At 35.3% G+C, this 22,061-nt stretch overlaps 1 long non-coding RNA gene across 2 annotated transcripts in view; it reads right to left on the bottom strand.

Moving 5' to 3' along the window:
• Window positions 1-380: 380 nt before the first annotated feature.
• The window catches only part of LOC118352813 (uncharacterized), a 79,971-nt gene continuing 58,290 nt past the window's right edge, over window positions 381-22,061 (bottom strand). For both annotated transcript variants that reach the window (XR_007407178.1, XR_007407177.1), the window contains exons 3-5: window positions 14,875-15,124; window positions 11,452-11,551; window positions 381-2,158 (exon numbers count right to left, since the gene is read on the bottom strand). This is a non-coding gene — a long non-coding RNA (uncharacterized LOC118352813). The remainder of the gene's footprint in view (window positions 2,159-11,451; window positions 11,552-14,874; window positions 15,125-22,061) is intronic.

Consider the following 22,061-nt stretch of genomic DNA (forward strand, 5'->3'; position numbering starts at 1 on the left):
ATGTTTCTATATGGTTTAAGACATGGATCAAAGTTGATTTTTTTATTTTTTGATATAGATATGTAATTGTCCCAGAAAAATTTATTGAAAAGACCATGTAGAAAAGCTTGGATATCTATAGGTGTGGCTATTTCTGAACTCTCTATTCTGCTTCATTGATATGTTTGCAAAGTGTGCAAAGCAAGAAATGGAATGGAAAGAATGGAGGAAAAAAATCTGAGGAATTTTAATGTAACACAGGAAGCTTTTAAAACATGGTGGTACACACATTCATCCCCTTTATATGGACTATCAGATAGCAAAATCTTAAGTTTCTTATGCCTTAAATCAAGGACAAAATGGAGATTTAAATAGTTTTCTAATATATTTATAAGCGAAGCATCATGTGAATGGGAACATAGTAAAGTAGAAAAAGGCTACAGATTCTTATAATGGATTATTTTATGGAAGTAGATAGGAAAATTTAATATGCTATGAGATAATTATTGCACAGTAATTTTAATGCATCATTTTCTTCTGGTATAGTTTTGTTCTCAGTCTACTGAGAGAAAAAGTAGATATTTGGGGTTGAAATTGGCACCAGTCATCCAGATGGGTTACATATGTTCATTCTTGATATTAGGTATGAACTCTTCTAGAATCCCTTACTTGTTTTTGTGTTTTTGTTTTCTTTTAGATTTTTTTTTTATTTTTAAGTAATCTCTATACCCAACATGGTGTTTGAATTTATAACCCCAAGATCAAGAGTCACCTGTTCCACTGACTGAGCCAACCAAGCACCCCTATAATTCCTTACTTGTAATATCGGCCATGACATTATAATATTAATAGGACAAATAAAAACCACTAGCTGACTCTCTTGGACAGCAGATTGTCACCAAAACTCCCAGTGACTGGAGTCTCATAAGCATGTTATCAATCTCCTGTCTCCCTTCAGTTTGACAGTTTCCAATCTCTTAGTTAGTAAATAATATTTCATGTCACACCTCTGAGTTGTTTGTTAAGTTTAAAGAAATAGTTATACTATGAAATAATTTAAGATTTATTTTCCAAATGGCAAAAAAGCATTAGAGATGTTGAACAAAGAGGAATTCATTGCTGTAGGAATTCATTGCTGTAGTGTTACCATCTGCCTACTTACTTGTTTCTTTACTGATTAAGCCTATGAAGAAAGATATTATTCCAAGTGTAAATATCATTAACTGAGGAATGGTTCTGGGAAAATCAATATTCTGTATGGGCTTACTCAGAATTTTCAAATATTTTAAAGTAGACTCCGCAGTAAGCATATGTCTGTACTTCTATTACAAATAAATATTAAGCACATTTGGAGAACATTATGTTCTTTTGTCATATTTTCAGAAATGTCTACTTAAGATAATTAATATTTTTTAGACTTTAGAGTATGTGTTTTCTAAACTGGGCATATTTATAAGACAAATATTCCTTCGCATACTACAAGTTATGAATGTTCTGATATACAGTAGTGATAATGATGCAGAAACCATAAAGTTTGTAATGATATTCACAGAGTGAAATACATTGATAAAATGGAGAAATTATATGGGTTTGGAAGATTCATTCATTCATTCACTCATTCAAAATATTTACTGATTATCGACAGTGTTATCAGCTCTAGGTATAAAATGGTGAATGAGCGATTAAGGAAATCAGAAACTAGTGGGAAGGGGAAAAACATATAGATGATTATTGTTCCACAACAGTGTTCTTTTGCCTATATGGTTGTATAAGGAGTCCTTTAATTAAAGAGAGCCAAAGTACAATGCCTTTAATTTCTCCCTTATCTTGATTGATCCTATTCCCAGTAACCTATATTTGTCCTTTTGACCCATTACCAGATGTGTTACAATATTCTGTAACAAATGACAACATCTTACTTTTCAGAGAAACGTATTTTCCATAGCATTTATATATTTTTACCATTTTTACAAGTTTTTGAGAAAACTTATCTAAGCACATACAATAGGAATAAAACATAACCTTCTTCATTTTCCAGTGTATTGTGAGTGAGAAAGAAGTTAAGGCAGCTGGGCTGTGATCCATTTGCTCCCTTTTCCAAAAGGATGCGCCTGGGGTGGTGGTAGGGGAGCAGGGAAGAGGAAGATGACTTGGCCCAGTCTCCTTTTCAGCTGGACCTCTAGGTAAAACAAACAAACAAACAAACAACAACAAATATGAAATTTCTTAAATAGAAAGAGTTATTTATTAAATGATCTTAACAGAATGTTCTTGGCTAAAAATTACTGATGGTAAATAAACCTGAAGTCTATGGATTTATGAAAGCATAGTTCCCTGGAAAATGTCATATAACTTATACAACTCTCTGGAGTATAAAATGGAGATGTTTTGTAACTTAAATGTTTCCTGAGTAAAGGAAATCTCATCTCATCTCACCTGGAAACCTCATCTATTATTATGAGCCAAAGAGCATATGCTTCAGGTAGGAAAAAAAGAACATGAGAAGACAAAAAGGATGTTCCAGATCTCTCTTTATTTCACATATGATTCTTATAATCTTATCCTTAGGATTATTGGGTCTTAAAATGGAGCAGAATTAGGAGACCAGAAAATATCAATATATAAAATATTGGTGGAAACACAACGAACATGATGATCTGCATTGTTTTCTATCTGCTTTTTAATATTAGAACACTTTGAGATATAGTAGTTACAGGGATAAGGTCTTTATATCAGCAACAATAAAATTTTTTAAAAGGTGCAAAGGATGAAATGTGATGGAAAGTAGTCAAATTTCAAATAGTTTCAAGTTATATTAATGATCCTTTGACCAAATGACTAATCAATAATCCAGAACAGAGGATGGCAAACTATAGTCCATGAGTCAAATCTGGCTATTAATTTTTTAAATAAAGTTTTATTGGAGTATAGAGTTTTGTTTGCATATTGACTATGGCTTTCACAATACAGTGGCAGAGTCATATAAGGTGCAACAAACATCATATGTACCCCACAAAGCTACATATTCTTGTATTCATATTCTTTGAACTTCTGATCATTTGGGGGGTATATGCCTTTAAAAATAAAAATATAGAAAAACATTGGCATGCAATTATTAATTATGGTACAATTTTCAATGGTAAAAAATTGGAAGGAAATTGTTAATTATGATATAAGAACTGGACTGAATGTTATGGAATCATTGACTATTTTAATTAAAAAATATTCAGTAAAAAAAGTCTATGGTGGCATGTTACACAAAACAAGTAGGTATTAAAGTGGTGTACATTATGAATATGGTTAGCTATAGTAGCACATTTATAAAGACAAAGGAAAAACACAAAATTACAATAATTATGTTAGAGTAACAGTATATGATAGTCTTGTGATATGTTTGATTTGTCTAGGCTGTAGACCCAAATTATTTAATCAAACATAGACTTAGGTGTGGCTGTGAAGGCATTTTGTGGATGTTATTAAAATCCATAATCCGTTGACTTTAAGTAAGAGAGATTATCCTAGATATTCTGGGAGGGCTTGATTCAGTCTGTTGAGAAGCCTTAAAAGTAAATCTCAAGCTTCCATGATGAAAAGGAAATTCCATCTATGGACAGCGTTTTCAGCCCTATAGAATTCCTGCCTGCCCTTCCTGAAATATTCCTTATGTATTTTAGACTTACCTCGCCAGCTCCCACAATCATATAAGTCAGTTCTTTGCAATAAATCTTTCAATATATATCTCTTGCTGATTCCACTTCTCTGGTTTAATCTTGATTGATACTGATTTTGATAACTGGTAGTTGAGTGCTGCTGTGACAAATGCCTCAAAATATGGAAAAGACTCGGGGATTGGGTAATAGGTGGAGGCTAGAGGAATTTTGAGGAATATGAACGAAAAAGCCTACCTTGGGATTCCTGGGTGATTCAGAGCGAGATCCCAGGGTCAGGGATCAGTCCCGCATTGGGCTCCCTCCTGGGAGCCTGCTTCTCTCTGCCTATGTCTCTGCCTCTCTCTCTATGTCTCTCATGAATAAATAAATAAAATCTTACAAAAAGATAAGAAAAAGCCTACCTTGCCTTGAACAGACTGTTAGTGAAAATGAGAATGTTAACAACTCTCCTAGTGAGGACTTAGGATGAAGCAAGGGGCATGGTAAAGAAAACATGCTGTCTTAGAGAATACCTAAGTCATCATAAACAAAATATTTGTAGAAATATGAGAATTAAAGGAGCTGCTAATAATGGCTAAGGTGGAAAAGAGAAACTCATTATTGGAAACTAAAGAAAAGGAAATCCTTGCTATATAGTGGCAGAAAGCTTAGCTGAGTTGTCTCCTTTAGTTATGTGGAAAGCAGAGCTTGCAAATGATGAACTTGGATACTTTATTGAGATTTTCAAGCTAAGTGTGAACGATGCGGCCTGGTTTCTTCTTGCTGCTTATAGTAAAATCAAGAAGAAAGAAGTAAGTAAACTGTTAACTGATGAGCAAAAATTAAATAGGACTTGATGATTTTGGAAATCCTTGTCTATCTAGATTTCAAAAGCAAAAATCAAGAGATTTGCTGTCAGGAAAGCATGCTCTTAAGAGAAAGCCAAGGGTGTGGCTGGAAAATGTCTAGTGGCTCAGAAGGATAAAAAGGTCAGAGTATTCAGTCACATAGAAGGCTCTTTGAAGAGATTAAGCATGTGGTTCCTGGGTCTCTTGGCCCTATCAGCAGAAGCCAGGAATGTGATTATCCAAGTGAAACTTGGAGAATTCTCTTGTATGGAAAAAATTCTCATAACATACAATGGAGATCCACTAAGTTCTTAATAATGTAATATGAGCAGAAAACACTGTCACGTTGGTCTAACAGGGACATTATCAACAGGCTGATAAAATGAATTAACTGAAAACATGTTCTGTCTTTGGAGAATGAGAAAGGACTTACTCCTAGAGTAGAATCAGGGCCCAGAAAGTGGAATCAAAAAGCACAGAGGATTATTTCTAAGACTTGAAGCTGAATGGAGCTCTCTCAGATGTCATAGAAATTGATATCAAACTGGGACCGATGACATGTTTAAAAAAAATTGTCTCCCCTTTCTTAAATGGAATGTCTATAAAATACTATCTCATACCTGCCCACCATTTTATTTTTTATGTGAATAACATTTTTTTGAGTTTCACTGGTTAATAATGAATTATGACTATGGATGAATTATATCCAGAGCCTCAGCCATACCTGATTTAGATAATGACATCTGAGGCTTTTAAACTGATGATATTTAGATAACATATTGAACTTAGAGTTGATGCTGTAATTGATCCAGACTTTGAAGGATGTTAAAATGGAATTAATATATTTTGAATGTGAGTTAGGGCCAGAGGGTAGGCTGTGATCAGCAGAACAATGCTCTCACCCAAAAGATGTGCATATCCTAATCCTCAGAACCTGTGAATAGTTAAGTAGCAAGGGGGGAGATTAAAGTGTCAGATATAATAAGGTTTCTAGTCAGCAAAATTTAAGAGATTGTTCTGGATTGTCTATAATAGTCCAATAATGTAATTCAACAGAACTTTAAATGCTGAAGAAGGAAGCAGAAAAGTCAATGTCCGAGTGATGCAATGAGAAAAAGATTCAGCTGACCACTGTTGGCTTTGAAGATGAAAAAGGGGTAACTATCCAAGAAATGCAGTCTTTTTAAGCAAGAAAAGGCAACAAACAAGAAAACAAAAAACCCGAAGTCATTCTCCCTTAGAGCTTCAAGAAAGTAATATGGTCCTGCTAACACTCTGATTTTAGTTCAATGAGATCCATTTCAGACTATGACTCTTAGGACCAAAAGATGATAAATTTGTGTTGTTTTAAGACACTAAGTTTATGCTAATTCTTTATACCAGCAATAGGAATAAAAAATACAGATTAAGGGATAAAATTTTTCTTACTTTTCTCCCCAAATTCTCTGTACTGTCTATATTATCTTTGGGATTGAAAATACTAACTTCTTTCTCAATTTCAGAAGAGATTGAAGATTCTCTCAATATTCCAAAGCTATTAGATGGAAGATCAAGAATTTAAATCTGTGACTTCTGTCTAACTTATATATGTTATCTAAATATGATGAAACAATGAAAAAAAAGGAAGGATATAACCTGGATGCCATTTTATAAATTCATACATTCGGCCAGTAATTATTGTGCTTCTTCTAGGGGCTGGCTTCATAGAGAACATTGAAAATACAAACCTAATAAGAAGGAGCTTGCTCTAGAGAAGCTAAATGTTTATATATATATATAGGTTAAAATATAAAAAATTGAAAAGTCTAACATTGCTGTGTTATGAAAGTCATTTTTTTTCTTGTGACAAAAAGACTTGACTTATTAGATAAGGATCCATGTGGGGGGTGAAGGGAAATAAGTTCTGATATGATGGATGGGATCATATTCTGAGAGCGTTTACATGTCAGATAGTTGACTTGGTAGTAAAAAATGACGAGACGTATATTGGCTTTGGAGAACCATAATGAAATCATTATTCAAACAAGATTGCTCTAGTGTCTTTATAGGACATTCAAAATGGAAACAGTAAGAGATGCCAATTAAGAAACTCTTGCAGTAATTCAGGTGCAAGGCCATGAGATATTAACTCGAGAGGTAGTGGTATAAACAGAGGAGAAGGAATGAATGTGAATAATTTTCAAAGAAATATTTATAGGTTTTCATAACTCTTTGACCTGATAAAAAGAAGGAAGAAATAATCATTGTGACTCTGTATTTATAATCTGTGAGGCATGAAATCAATCAGACCCAGCAATGGATCCAGTCTGTGTTTGTCAATGTCTAAAGCAGAAAAGGTCAATCCAGTAGGGTTCTCTGAGATTAAATGCAAACCTTTAAAGAGAAAAAAAAATGGTTTTGGGGAAACATAGGTCAAAAACTGGCATCGACTCTGTGGTAGGTAACATTTGCAAGAAATGGAGTAGGCAACAGTCTGTGAAAAAAAAAAAAAAAGATGAATCCCTAGGGCTTGGGGAAGAAAGACTATGAGGGCCAAGTACCCAATGCTTGCAGAAATAGACTTGAGATTTAATCACACAAGATCCTAAGAGAATTTCTCAACAACCAACAGGCAGATGGAGATAATAGTTTTAGGCAGATGGGCTTTACATCTGATATACCACAAGGCTGTCACCTGGCCCTGAATTCCTAGAGAATATGATTTGACTGATATTATTACCTTGATATGTCTATCAAGCTTACATTTCTGGAACTGCATTATATGCCTTTGTAAAGTACCCAATGTTTTTTAAATACAAATCTTTGAATTTCATAATGAAAAAACATACATCTGACCACTGGTAAATGTATTAGGATTCAAAGATAAATAAAGTATGATTCCTACCTTTAAAAAAATAAAATCTAGTTTTACTTATATATGCTTATTGATTCAGAATCAAATGAACTGCTATATTTGAAAATCCGGTCTTGGGGAATAAATTCCTAAATATTGAAAATTGGCTAAAAATTACTTTTAAATGAACACACTCATTTTAAATTAGGTTAATATTTGTAGTTCAGTGATAGTGATTTAAATATAAATGAGGCTCCATTTTCTTACTTTTTAGACAAAATATAACTACTTCACAGTTCAAGTCTAGGCTTAAAGAAAAATGTGGCAGATGCTTTATGCCCTCTAGTGGCTACAAAGTATATCTTTATATCTTGCCTTAAATTTGTTTCAGTGGTTTTTGTCAAGAATGCATTTCACCTGTATGTCAGATATACTAATTTTACTAACATCGCACTAAAATATTCCATTAATTCCTACTTTGTCTTAACTGCAATAGTTCAAAGTAAAACTATAACCTCTCAGTGGGCTCAATCCCACAACCCTAAGATCATGACCTGAGCTAAAACCAAGAGTTGGATGCTTAACCAACTGAGCCACCCAGGTGCCCTTGCTTTCTAGAAATTTTAAACACAGATTTGTATTAATTAAAATATTACATTATATCCTTTTTCTTGTTTTTAGGTTTAAGTAAATGGCACAATATGATGTATAAATTACATTTTGTTGAGTTAAAAAAGACATTTTTGGTATTTGAGTATGTTGATACATGAGGCTCTATTTCATTTATTTTAATTAGTTCAGTATTTCACTATTTGGATATACCACAATGTATTGTTCCATTCTTTTACTAATGAACACTTGGGTTATTTTAAGTTTTTCACTTTTGCAAATAATATTGCAATTAATATTTCATAAATATTGAGTATGTGTCTCCTGTGAGATTTTCTCAGAGTATACTAAGAAGTGCAATTATTAGTCAGGAGACAGTCCCTAAGGTGAGGTCCAAAGATTTTCCTCTTTCTGATGTTCACACATTTCTGTAACCCACTTCCGTTGACTGAGCAGCTCCCATGATTTACTTCTAACCAATAGGATACGGCAAAGATAGCGACCTAGCTCTTACTTGATTAAGTTATGTTATATGACTATATCACAACAGACTGGAGCCAATATCCTACCTACAGGTATGATTAAATCAGCACTTATGTTAGCGAAGCCCATATGGCAAGAAACAGCAGATGGATTCCAGGACCTGAGGACTGCTTTTAGCCAATAACCAGAAAAAATCAGGATCTTTAGCTATGCAGTCAGAAGGAAATTGTTTTAGCCAACAACTTGAACTTGGAAGCTATAGTAGGCAAAATAATGACCCCAAAGATGCTCACATCCTAATCCTTAGACCCTGTGAATGTATTACCTTACATGGAAAAAGAACTTTCCAGATGTGATCAAGGTTAAAGATTTTGTGATGGAAAGAATATCCTGGATTATCCAGGTAGATCCAATCTAATGATAAGAGATTTTAAGAGCAGATAACTTTTCTTAACTTCTTTTTTTTTAGTAGTTAGAGAGAGGAAGAAGGGTCAGAGAGATACCAGATTGCTAGCTTGGAAGATGGAGAGAGAATCATGAGCCAAGGAATATAGGAAGTCTTCAGGAGCTGAAAAGGTAAACCAAAGTTTATAGTTGATATAGTGGTCTGCTAAACTTTCCATTTTATTAACTGTAGTAAATATCTTTATCCTGAGTAAAGATCCTAATATCCCTGTGTTGGTGGTAATAATAGACTACTTGTAGTTGTAATGTGCCTAGTGTTCCTATTTCCATCCATCTTTCTTTTCTTTTAAATAGACTATTTAAAACAACCAATAGGCTATACGTGTATATTTTTAAGAGGTATGCCTGCTGTGTATAATAGCAATTTAATAAGGATTTGTAAACATTACATTATTTAAAATCCTAAATGTTTATGCTTTTCCATTTTTAAAATATATTTACAATAGAAACCTCTTGACACATAACTTTTGAAAATTGTTGAAAAGGTTAAAAGCTAGTTTGCAGTATCTCTATTCATATGTCCAGGTTCAGCATGACACTGATATTGGGCCAAAGTAGGGAGTAAATATACTAGCTAGTAACTTATAATGTGTTTTTGAAGTCTAAAACCTACCTAGAGGTACTCTGTACCAGAATATCTGCTTTCTTTTATTGAAAATATATAAATTAATGGTTTATATCTATTTTACCAGTTTAAAACCAGTCTACTTTAGCTCCCTTACCAAAGGAATATAAAAGAGCCATCCAGTGAACTTATATTTTGGCTCTGCTGAGTCATGACTTCCCACACTTTTCTTGATGCTTGATCCAAAGATGAAGCACATCCTGCATCTGAGAAATTGTGCCTAGAAATATCCTTGTCTCTTATAGTTGTCTATACTTTTATCCTTTTACGTTTATTAAAGCTTTATGTGAGTGTATGTTGGTTCATCACCTCCTCAGGAGTTTCCCGGGTGAAATAGAAAACTGGTCCCTCATACTTGGAGGGCAGGGAGCAACTGAAGAAAGAGGTAGGCCATTCCAGGTTGGTAGGTGGTATGTTTAGTGAGCAAAGAGAATTCACAATCAGTGCATGTCTTGGGCAGCAGCAAGGTAAATAGATCTTTGCACCTTTCCACTTCTTAAAAGTTTATATAGGATCCTCAACTGGGTTCAACACACTGGACTATATACTGTCCAGATGATCTCAGCACCACATCACCATCTCAAAGCTTTTATGTCTTCGGGGCAACATCTGGGAGTGGGTAAGGTAAGCAGAAACCACATTCCATGGGTAGGGAAGGTTGTGAGGAGTCTCTGATTGCCAAGGTGCACCTTATAAGTCAACTGGCAGCAGTGTCTTTCTGAATACCTCCCCCAACAGTATACGCTGTGGTTTCATGAGTTCTTTCAGTTATCTGATCTTGTGTAATTTGCTGCCATTAGTGCTCCAAACAGGATGCTTGCTGTGGCCCTTGCCTCTACAATTAAATGATGGATAAGACTTAATAATAGTGAAAGGGAATATAGGGAAGGGAGAAGAAATGTGTGGGAAATATCAGAAAGGAAGACTGAACGTAAAGACTGCTAACTCTGGGAAACGAACTAGGGGTGGTGGAAGGGGAGAAGGGCGGGGGGTGGGAGTGAATGGGTGACGGGCACTGGGGGTTATTCTGTATGTTAGTAAATTGAACACCAATAAAAAATAAATTAAAAAAAAAAGACTTAGTTTGTAAGAAAGAAAGATGAGGAAATGGGATGTGAAGGACCTTTGATGCCAGGCTACCTCCCCCAGGCTAGCCTTCAATTCAGTGGTATTGTGACCATTGACAGCAGGATAAACATATCAACTTGGAAGTGGGCAGATCTGGAGCTGAAGCAAATACCTAAGCGGATGAAAAAAGAAATTCAGACAGGAGGGAAGTCAGTCAAGAATTCTGTGCCTTGGCTGCTGTTAGCTGCTTTGGCAAAAATGAGAGTAACTAAGAAAAAACACAAGGCTTCTGGTCTGCCAAGTTATCACCATTGATTCTGTCTGTAACAGGAAGAGACATGATGAAATCAGGGAGTAGTACAAATACTTCTTTTGATCAGAAGGTTACCCAGTCTAACTGATAATCACTAAAAAGATTATCCAGGCTTTGGATGAGGTAAGGGGGAAAGTGGGGATCAAGAGATGCCCCAAATGTGGAGTATTCAAAGAGTTCAGTCTACTTTCTGCAGAAATGTGGATATCCTAATCTGTTGAGCCAGTGGAAGGCAGGGTTATGTGAGAGGAGGAATAGTCCAACTCTGCATTTATACTAAACTGAACAATCCTGAGGGTGCTGAAATGTTAAAAGTGCAAACACCTTCAGATTGATTACATAAGGACAAAATATGCTCCAATTTTAAAATGGCTTTTCACTCAAGAAACAATTTTTATGTGATAAATGGTGCTCGAATGTTTGGGATGCTTGTGTGACCCTCCTGTTGGGAAATAAAGTCATATGAGAAAAGCTGTCACAGCACTACTGGCTCAACTCCTAAAAGGTTAAGTGATGGGAAGTGTATTAGAAATATTCAGGGGAAGGGCAGCCCCAGTGGTGCAGCGGTTTAGTGCCACCTGTGATCTTGGAGACCTGGGATAGAGTCCCACGTTGGGCTTCCTGCATGGAGCCTGCTTCTCCCTCCTCCTGTGTCTCTGCCTCTCTCTCTCTCTCTCTCTCTCTCTCTGAATAAAATAAAAATAAATTTGAGTGAATAAAATAAAATGAATAAAATAAAAAAAAATTCAAGGGAAAAGGATTATTAGGGTTAAAAGGATTTTAAAAACACTCAGGACAATTAAACAGGTTGGTATAATTGGTTAAAAAAATCATGAAAAAAGAAGAGGGAGATGGAATAACTACTAAAATTTTAATTTTAATAGATTGCTGGAGAGATTATCTGGCTCATCTGTACCACAACTCCAAAAGTTACAAAATGATTTGTTCAATTTATCTTAGCCATAGTAAATTTTTTAAAAATCTCGTGATAGAAAAAAATAAGGATCCTCATAAACAACACTGACTAAAACAATGTGGGTTAAAGAAAATATATCAAATTGGTCCCAGGATGGAAAGGGTGGCGCCATTGATAGCAGGGAATCCAAGACCTTTTGCCTTGTTGTGTGTGAAATATCATGAGTGCGATGAAGAAATTTTATTGGAATTGTTCTACGGTGGCTCATAGTTTGCTATCATACCTAAACCTGCTAATAAAAAGCAAAAAGGCAACATAATTAAGTTTCAAGATTGTGATAAATTGTCAATGACATAAAATTGAAAATACAACTTGAAGTAGAAATTTATGAACAAAGGTTACTCAAGGTTGTGTACCAACTCTACCAGAATGTATTATTGGAATGTATGTGACATCTTGAATGGGAGGGATGGGAAGCTCTTCCCTTTCTCAAACAATTGGAAGAAGGGATATAAAAATCTACTCTATATACTATTTTAATTGTTATGCTAAATGGAAATTCTTAGAAAGACCTAACCCACTCAAGTGATTAACAGAAAACAATAGAGCATACCTGGGGGTCATTAATAAATTCCTGATTTGGTTAAGGATGTTAGATACAAGTATAATAACACCCACAAAATATCCTATTTACTAATCCAGTATGGCTTGTAAGAAAAGTTGAATCTCAGAAGTTAATTGTAGACTACGAAGGACTGAAAAAAATGCTTCTTCCAACAGCATCAGCCATGCCTAATAGTGTAACACTTCATATTTCCAATAAGCTAGGAAGGATTAGTATTCTGTGACTGATTTATCTAAGTTTCTTTTTTAACTTCAATTATGGAAGAAAGTCAAAATCATTGTGTATTCCTATTGATGGGAATTGTAAATTGGTGTGGCCATTGTAAAAAACAGAATGGATGTTATTAAAAAAAAAAGCTAAAAATGGAAATACCTTATGATCAACTAGTAGTTCCACTACTAGGTATTTACCTAAAGAAAATATAAATACTAATTTGATATATCCACTCCTAGGTTTATTGCAGCATTACTTATAATAGCCAAAGTATAGAAGAAATCCAAGTGTCCATCAATAGATGAATGGATAAGAAGATGGGGTGTATATATGGTGGAATATTACTCAGCCCTATTAAAGAATGAGATCTTGCCATTTGCAGCAACATGGGTAGACCTAGAAGGTATTATGCTAAATGAAATAAATGAAAAACAAATGCGATATGATTTCACTTATATGTGGAACAAAACAAATGAATAAACAAACAGCAGACACAGACTCATAAATATAGAAAACAAATGGGTGGTTGTTATTGGGAGAGGGTTCAGGGGGTTGGCAAAAAGGGACAAAGGAGAGTGGAAGGTACAGGCTTCTAGTTATGAAATGAAGAAGTCTCAGGGTAAAAGGTAAAGCATAGAGAATATAGTCAATGGTATTTTAATAGCATTGTATGATAATAGATGGCAGCTATATTTATGGTGAGTGTAGCATACACTTATTGAATCACTATATTGTACACCTGAAACTAATGTAATGTAACATTGTGTGTCAATTATACTTCAATTTTAAAAAATCATTGTCTATTCATGTTGGGCAGAATCCAATACAGATTTACTGAGCCTCCATAGGGTTATTTAAATTCTGCTTAGTACCATAACTGGTTCAATTTGATCCAATTGAAATGTGCTGGTATACATTTTATTGATGATAGAATGCTGATCTCCATCTGAAGTGGAGATGTTAAAGCGATTAAAAGTGCTGATTAATCGTGTCAATCACTACCAGAGACCAGCTAGCTGTAGCCAGCTAAAAATGTAGGTTCAAGAATACGTGGTAACATTCGTAAGAATTACTTGGGCCACAGACATTAGCAACATTCCTCAAACAACCAAAAATAAGCTACTGTTTTCTGCCAGCTCAAAAATTGAAACTAAAATTAATTTGTTTTGTTTCATAAAATTAGCCCCTACTCACAAAGTTACCAGAAAAAAAAAAAAAAAAAGAAAAGAAAAGAAAAACTGAATTTGAATGGGGCTCTGAACAATGGCAGCCTACCATGGGGTGTCAAAAAGCCATGACCTAATGGATCCTTCTGGAGTCATACAACCTCAATGATGATCAAATAATCAAAGTGTCAGCAACTTCAACCATACTTGCTGAGGCCTTGGCCAAAAGCTTGTTGCTGCCTCCCAGTGGTACCCACTGAGATTTTGGACTTGAAATTTTCCTAATGCAATTCCCAGCTCTAGTCTCTGACAAACAATTGTTCACCTGTTATTGTGCTTTAGTTAAACCTGCTTCTATTACAGAAAGATGTAAAATTATTTTGAGATCTGAAATACACATTATGGCATGCAGCATGTAAAAACAACATTCTAACAGGAAAAGAAATCCAACAGATACTCATCAAATGGAAATGGACCACTGAATACATAAATGTGGCTTCCATGCCTTTGGGTTATTAGATCCCCTGAGCAGAGTTACCTAACCCTGTAGCTGAAGGGCCTTACACCCTATGATAATTTTTTTTAAAGATTCTATTTATTTATTCATAAGAAACACAGAGAGAGAGAGAGAGAGAGAGAGAGAGAGAGGCAGAGACATAGGCAGAGGGAGAAGCAGGCTCCATAAGGGAGCCCTATGTGGGACTCAATCCTGGGACTCTGGGATCACATCCTGGGCTGAAGGCAGGCGCTCAACCACTGAGCCACCCAGGTGTCCCCCTATGATCATTTCTCAAGGAAGCCAAACAAGCATCATGGTTTACAGACAGTAGTTCCAAGCTAGAAGGACAACATTCAGTCTGGAAAGCATTATGACAGTTAATTGGTTCTACACTAAATAAAGAAGGTAAAGATAAGTCTGCTCAATGGGTAGAATTAAAAGTGTGTTCCTTATGGTATCGGAGGAACTAAGTCATAAAAATAAGGATATGATAAGGGATTTGTATAGATTTTTGGATAAAAGCCAATGAACTAGAAGTATGATTCGGAAGATGAGCCTTATAGACTGGACCATAAGAGGTACCTTAGCATAGGGTGCTGCACAGTAGAAGATCCTAAGAAGGAGGAAAGTCCAGGGGTGCCTGGGTGGCTCAGTCGGTTAAGCTTCTGGTCTTAATTTCAGCTCAGGTGATGATCTCAGATGGAGTTGCTCGGGGCTCCACACTCAGCAGGCAGTTGACTTCTCTCTCTCCTTCTGCCTCTCTTTATGCTTGCTTATGCACTCACATGCTGCATGCTTTCTCTCTCTCTCTATCTCTCTGTCTCAAATATATCTTAAAAAAAAAAAAAAGAGGAAAGTCCAAATGGAGTAGGTTGAAGCCCATCAACAAACAAACAAAAACAAGTTTATAAACAAACACACAAATAAAGACAGCCAGAACCAGAAATTGCATAACCACATTTGGTCTTTGGATGGCTTCTTCATTACAGTAGATGAGCAGCCATGAATAATTTGAGCAATGCAATGATGGGCAGCAAAATAATGTATCCTACTGTCTCCTGTCTGATGAGAAAGTATCCTGAGAGCTGCACTGGGAAGTCTCAGACCTCTTTAATGTTTGTCTATGCTTTGTTTCTCCTGCTATATCATATTATTTAGCTTTATTTTAAGCTTAATGTGTATAACCCCTGAAATCTTGAGATCCTGTCATCTGGATCAGTATAATTAATGTAATCATATCAAATTTAAAACACTCTTAAACAATATTTCTGTTTTTTAAGGATCATGATTATCCAATCTTGTTATAGTTGAGTCTTCTAAATCTTATTTATGGTAGACTTTCCTTCATGTGTTTATTTATTATTGACTTTCATATGTGTGCTAATCATTGGTGAGGCTTTGTGTGGGGTAATCCTGTAGAGCTAGGGTTGGGGGTACACAGAATAAAACTCTAGAATAGTTTTGTGTTTGCTTTTGTAAGGTGCCCCAGGGATTCCACCTCCAGAGGCTGACTTCTTTTCTTTCTTTTAAGATTTTATTTATTTATTAGAGAGAGAGAGAGAGAGAGGGAGAGAGAGAGAGAGAGCACCCACAAGCAGGGGGAGCAGCAGGCAGAGGAAGAGGGATTAGCAAGCTCCCTGCTGAACAGAGAGCCAGACACAGGGCTTGATCTAGGATCCTGGGATTGATGCTGGGATCATGATCTGAGAAGAAGGCAGAAGCTTACCAACTGAGCCACACAGGCACTCCCAGATATTGATTTCTTATATTAACTTTAGCAATTTCCAGATCTCAGGACCTTCGCAAATTTTATTTATTTTTTCATGTGTTGGATATTGCTTTATTTTTTTAAGTTTTTATTTAAATTCCAGTTAGTTCATATACAGTGTAATATTAGTTTCAGGTGTACAATGTACTGATTCAGCACCCACACACAATACCTGGTGCTCATCAAGAGTGTACTCCTTAATACCTATCACCTATTTAACCCTCCCCACCCAACACACTTATCTCCCCTCTGGTATACATCAGTTTGTTCCTTATAGTTAAAAGTCTGTTTCTTGACCTTTGAAAATTTTAATATAATATGCTTAACATGATAGACTATAAAATATAGCAGGAGTGAAGTCAGCAAAAATTGAACAGCACGAACTCCAGGGGCCTGTCCCTGACTATAAACACTGAAAAACTGGCAAATCTGTCAGACTCAACCTTATAAGGAATTCTGGAAGATAGTCAAAGGTTTAAAGCAAACAAGCGAATGTTTAACTAGGAGACAAGCCACTGAAACATGGTAGGAGAGGTTTTGGGCATTTTAACTTACCATTGTTCTACTCTACTCTCCAGGATGTTAGCAGTCTTGAAAATCGCAGCCTATGTTCCTGGTGTGAGGACCTGGTTCCAAAAGGAGCAGAGTGGACCTTGTTCCCTAGGAATTGTGTTTGTCTCTTTTTAATCTGTCTGTAGGCTCCCTGGAGGACTGATGCAAGGATCTAAACTTCATTTCACCTAACTCAGAACTGTCAAAGTGCAGAGAAGTGCCTTCTGCATGTTCATCAGAAACACAAATGAAAGGCAAATGAACTTGTTCATTTGGGAATAAAATAACAGTTGTAGAAAACAATAGACATGCTTAAAGTCTGGATAGAAAAGCTGGAGAGTGTGACATTTTGGTGCATAAGGATTTTAAAAGCATCTGTATACACTGGAAAATCTAGAAGGCCACGTACATACACAGGGCAGTATGTGTGCTCAGAAAACACTGGACAAGAGCATATGCTTTCACGTCTGGCAGATCATTATGGTCAGTGCAAACAAGAAGTAAAGAATCAAATGGAGAATTAAAAGAGTTTCTACCATCTTTCCCCCAAGGGCACTGATTTTGACAGTCATCCATGTTTGAGAGCATCTTTTATGAAAGTCTAGTAGTCCAAAGGAGAACTTCTAGCATATTTTGGTGGGGGGTGGGAATCACAGATGAAATGCAATGAGGAGGCTAGGAGGAACAGTTCCACATTACCAGCATTATTCCTTCTGTAGGTGGTACAGCTCAGTGCCAAGAGAAACATTCTCATTTAGAAAAATAAGAGCATGTGAGTGAACACCTGGCTTCTCAGATGTATTGAACACAGGACAGAGACCCATTTCTTTCTCACTCCACCCAGAATACTGAGGTGTGCTGATGACTGGGAGGTAGGAACAATAGGAATCATACCAAGTATCTTTGCTGAGCACAGTAGTATGAAATAATAATCAATGGCTGGAAGAAAACTGGAAAATTCACAAAACATGGAAATTAACATACTACTGAAAAACCAGTGAGTCAAAGAAGAAGTAAAAAAGAAAAATTGAAAAGTATCTTGAAGCAAATAAAAATGGAAACAACATATCAAGACTTATGGGATGCATCAGAAGCAATTTTAAGAGGATAGGTTTGAGTGCTAAGCACCTACATTAAGAGAAAAGATCTCATATGGAAATTAACAAACCTTCAGCTAGACTGACATAATAAAGACACAAAATCATAAATGAAAGAACAGACATTACAACTGATATCACAGAAATGTAAAGGATCATAAATACTGAATTCTGAATATAGAATACTATGAACAATTATATGCCAAAATAAATAACCTAGAAGAAATGGATAAATTCCTACAAATACACAATCTAACAGGACTTAATGATGAAGAAATAGAAAATCTGGACAGAACTATAATGAGTACGGTAATTTATTTAATCAGTAATTCAGAACTTCCAACAAAGAAAGGTCAGGAAAAGATAGTTTCACTGGTGAATTCTACCAAACATTTAAAGAATTAATACCAATTCTTCTCAAAGTCTTCCAAAAAATTGAGAAAGAGGAAACACTCCCAAATTAATTTTGGAAGGACAGCATTACCCTGGTGCCAAAATTAGATAAGGGTACTACAAGAAAAGAAAACTATAGGCCTATATCCCTGATGAATACAGATGCAAAACTTCTCAACAAAATACTAGCAAACCCAATTCAACAGCGCATTAAAAGGATCATACACCAAGATGAAGTGGGATGGATATATGTGTGGAATGCAAGGATGATTGAACATATGGGAATCAATAAGTGCAGTAATCACTTTAATAAAATGAAGAATAAAAATCATATGGAGATATCAATAGATGCAGAAAAGGCATGTGACAAATTTCAACATCCTTTCATGATAAAAACTATCAACAAATTGGTTTTAGATGGAATATAACTCACCATAGTATGACATATGACAAGCCCATGGCTAAAATCATATTCATCAGTGAAAGGTTGCAAGCTTTCCCTCTATAATAAGGAACATAACAAGGGTGCCCCATTTCACCACTCCTATTGATCATAGTACTAAGCGCTCAACAGGGAGCCTGCTTCTCCCTCTCCCTCTTCCTCTGCTCCATCTCTCTCACTCACACACACTCTCTCTCAAATAAATAAATAAATAAAACCTTTAAGAAAAAAGAAATTTAAGGAAATGGTTAGAAGTAAATTTAACCAAGGAAGTGAAAGATCTGTACAGTGAAAACTATAAGATATTGGAAAGAAATTGGAGGAGACACAAGTAAGTGGTAAAGTATCTCATGTTTGTAGATAAGAAAAATTAATATTGCTAAAGTTTTCTTCCTATCCAAAGCCATCTATCTACATATTCATTGTAATGCCTATTACAATTTCAATGGCATGTTTCACAGAGATAGGAATGAAATTCTAAAATATTTGTGGAATTATAAAAGACCAAATAACTAAAAATATCTAGAAAAAAAATGCTGGAGACCTCATACTTTCTGATTTCAAACTTTATTACAAAGCTATAGTAATTAAAACAGTATAGTATTGGCATAAAAACAGACCATAGACAAACAACAGAATCAAGAGCCCAAACACAATCTCCTATATAAATAACCAACTCATATTTGATAAGGGAGCCAAGAATACTCAATGGGAAAAGCATAATTTCTTCAATAAATGGTGTTGGGAAAACTGGATATTTATATGCAAGGGAATGAAATTGGACCCCTAATTTACATCACTCACAAAAGTAATTTGAAATGGGTTAGACTTAAATGTAAAATCTGAAACTATAAAACTCCTAAAAGAAAGCAAGGAAAAAAGTTCTTTGACATTGTTCTTGACAATTTTTTGGATATGATACCAAAAGCACAGGCAACAAAAGTAAAAATTAACTAGTAGAACTACATCAAAATAAGACCTCCTGCACAGTAAAAAAAAAAAAAAAAAAAAGAATCAACAAAATTAAAAGGCAACCTACAGAAAGAGAGGAAATATTTGTCAACTACACATCTGATAAGGGATTAATATCCAAAATATATAATAAACTCACAATTCAATGATTAAAAAAAAAGAACCGATTAAAAAATTAGCAAAGAATCTGAATAGACCTTTTCTAAAGAAGACATGCAAATGACCAATAGGTGAAAAGGTGTTCAATATTTCTAGTTATCAGAAAAGTGCAAATCAAAACCATGATGAGCCAGCTTCTTGTACTCATAATAGTAACTATTATCAAAAAATACAAGAAAATAAGTGTTGGCAGGCATGTTGAAAAGAGGGAACCCTTGTGCACTGTTGGAAGAAATTTAAATTGGAACTACTACAGAAACCAGCTTGAAGATTCTTCAAAAAAATAAAAATGGAACTACTATGTGATCTAGCAACCCCACTTTTGGGTATGTATCCAAAGGAAATGAAATTACAATCTTGAAGGGATATCTGCACCCCATGTTCATTACAGCAGTATCCACAATAGCCAAGATATGGAAATGACATGTGTCAATCAATGGATGAATGCATAAGGAAAATGTGAAAAAATATATATATATTTCAGGTATGAAAGAGAAAATTATTTGTAACAATATGGATGGACTCTGAGGGCATTATGCTAAGTGAAATTAATCAGAGAAAGACAAATATTATGTGATCTCATTTATATTTAGAATCTAAAGCCAAATTCATAGAAACAGAGAGCAGAATAGTGTTGTCAAGTGCTATCGGGTGGATAAGTGGAGAGATGTTGCTCAAAGGGTACAAACTACCGCTTATAAGTTGAATACATTTTGAGGATCTAGTCTAATGTACAACATGTGACTATAGTTAACAATACCATATATTTTTAAAATATTTTATTTATTAATGAGAGACAGAGAGAGAGAGAGAGAGAGGCAAAGACACAGGCAGAGGGAGAAGCAGGCTCCATGCAGGGAGCCCAACATGGGACTCGATCCTGGGGCTCCAGGATCATGCCCTGGGCCGAAGGCAGCACTAAACCGCTGAGCCACCCAGGCTTCCCAACAATACCGTATTTTATACTTGAAAATTGCTAACAGACTACATCTTAAATGTTCTCACCACAAAACACATATGTGGACACACACATCCACAACACAGACAACATTGTTAGTATGTCAGGCAGTGGATGTAACTAATTTTATTGTGGTAATCATTCTGCAATATATGTATGTGTTTCAAATCATTATGTGGTACACAAACTTGCACAATGTTATATGGCAATTCTATCTCGGTAAACCTGGGTGGGGGGAAGAAACTAAGGCAGAGTTGTAAATTAATTGGCCATATGCTAAAGGAATGTTTTGCCAAAAAGGATTTTTAAATTTCTCTTGCTTCATTTTTTTTTTTTTTTAGTTTTTCACTCAAGGCATTTATGGAAATATTTGTCAAACCAATAGCTAACACTAAGCTAAAAGAAAAGAGACTTCAGAAACCACACATGATTAAAAAAAATAACAATCTTTCCCAAAAAAGTTTAGAAAAGTTGCTAAACAGTTACAGCTCCACACAAAGCATAAACAAAAAATTCTGTAATGATGTAGAATCTGATTTCCAGTGTTTCCATACTATACCATTCAAAATGTCCAGTTTTGGGGGCACCTGGGTGGCTCAGTTGGTTGAGCATCTGACCCTTAGCTTTGGGTCAGGGCATGATCTCAGGGTCCTGGGATGGAGCACTGCATCAGGCTCCTCATTCAAGTGCAGAGTCTACTTGTCCCTCTCCCTTTGCCCCTCCCCCTGCTTACTCTCTTTCTCAAATAAATAGATAAATCTTCAACATGTCCAGTTTTCAACAATACATTATGAGCTATTCCAAAAAATGAGAAACTGTGACCCATTCACGGGAAATAAAAAGGGGGAGGGAGATTAACAGAAACTGCTCCTGATGTAACATAAGCATTGGACTTAACAAGACAGAGACTTTAAATCAATTATCTTACATATGCCTGAACAGATTAAGGAAACCATGGACAGAGAGCTAAAGGAAAGCAGGAGAACAATATCTCAGCAAATGGAGAGTATCAATAAGGAGAGAGAAATTACAATAAGGAACCAAAAAGAAATTTTGGAGCTGAAAAGCATAATAACTGAAATGGAACATTCACTGTAGGAGTTCAAAAGCAAATATGAGCAAGCCACAGAAAGAAATAGTACATTTAAAGTTAGGTCAATTAATTTGTCTATTTGAAGTATCAGAAAAAAATTGAACAGAGCCTCAGACATTGTAGACACCATCAAATACACAAACATATACGTAATAGGAGTTCAGAAGAAAATGAGAGAGAATGAGACAAAAGTATTTGAAGAAATAATGTCCAGAATCTTTCCAAGGTTGATGAAAATTATGAATCTAAACATACAAGAAGCTCAATGAATTCCAAATTGGATAAGCTAATGGACATTCATGTATAGACACATTATAATCAAACTATCAAATAAT

This window comes from Canis lupus, chromosome 29 (assembly GCF_003254725.2).
Source record: "Canis lupus dingo isolate Sandy chromosome 29, ASM325472v2, whole genome shotgun sequence".
Classification (NCBI taxonomy): domain Eukaryota; kingdom Metazoa; phylum Chordata; class Mammalia; order Carnivora; family Canidae; genus Canis; species Canis lupus.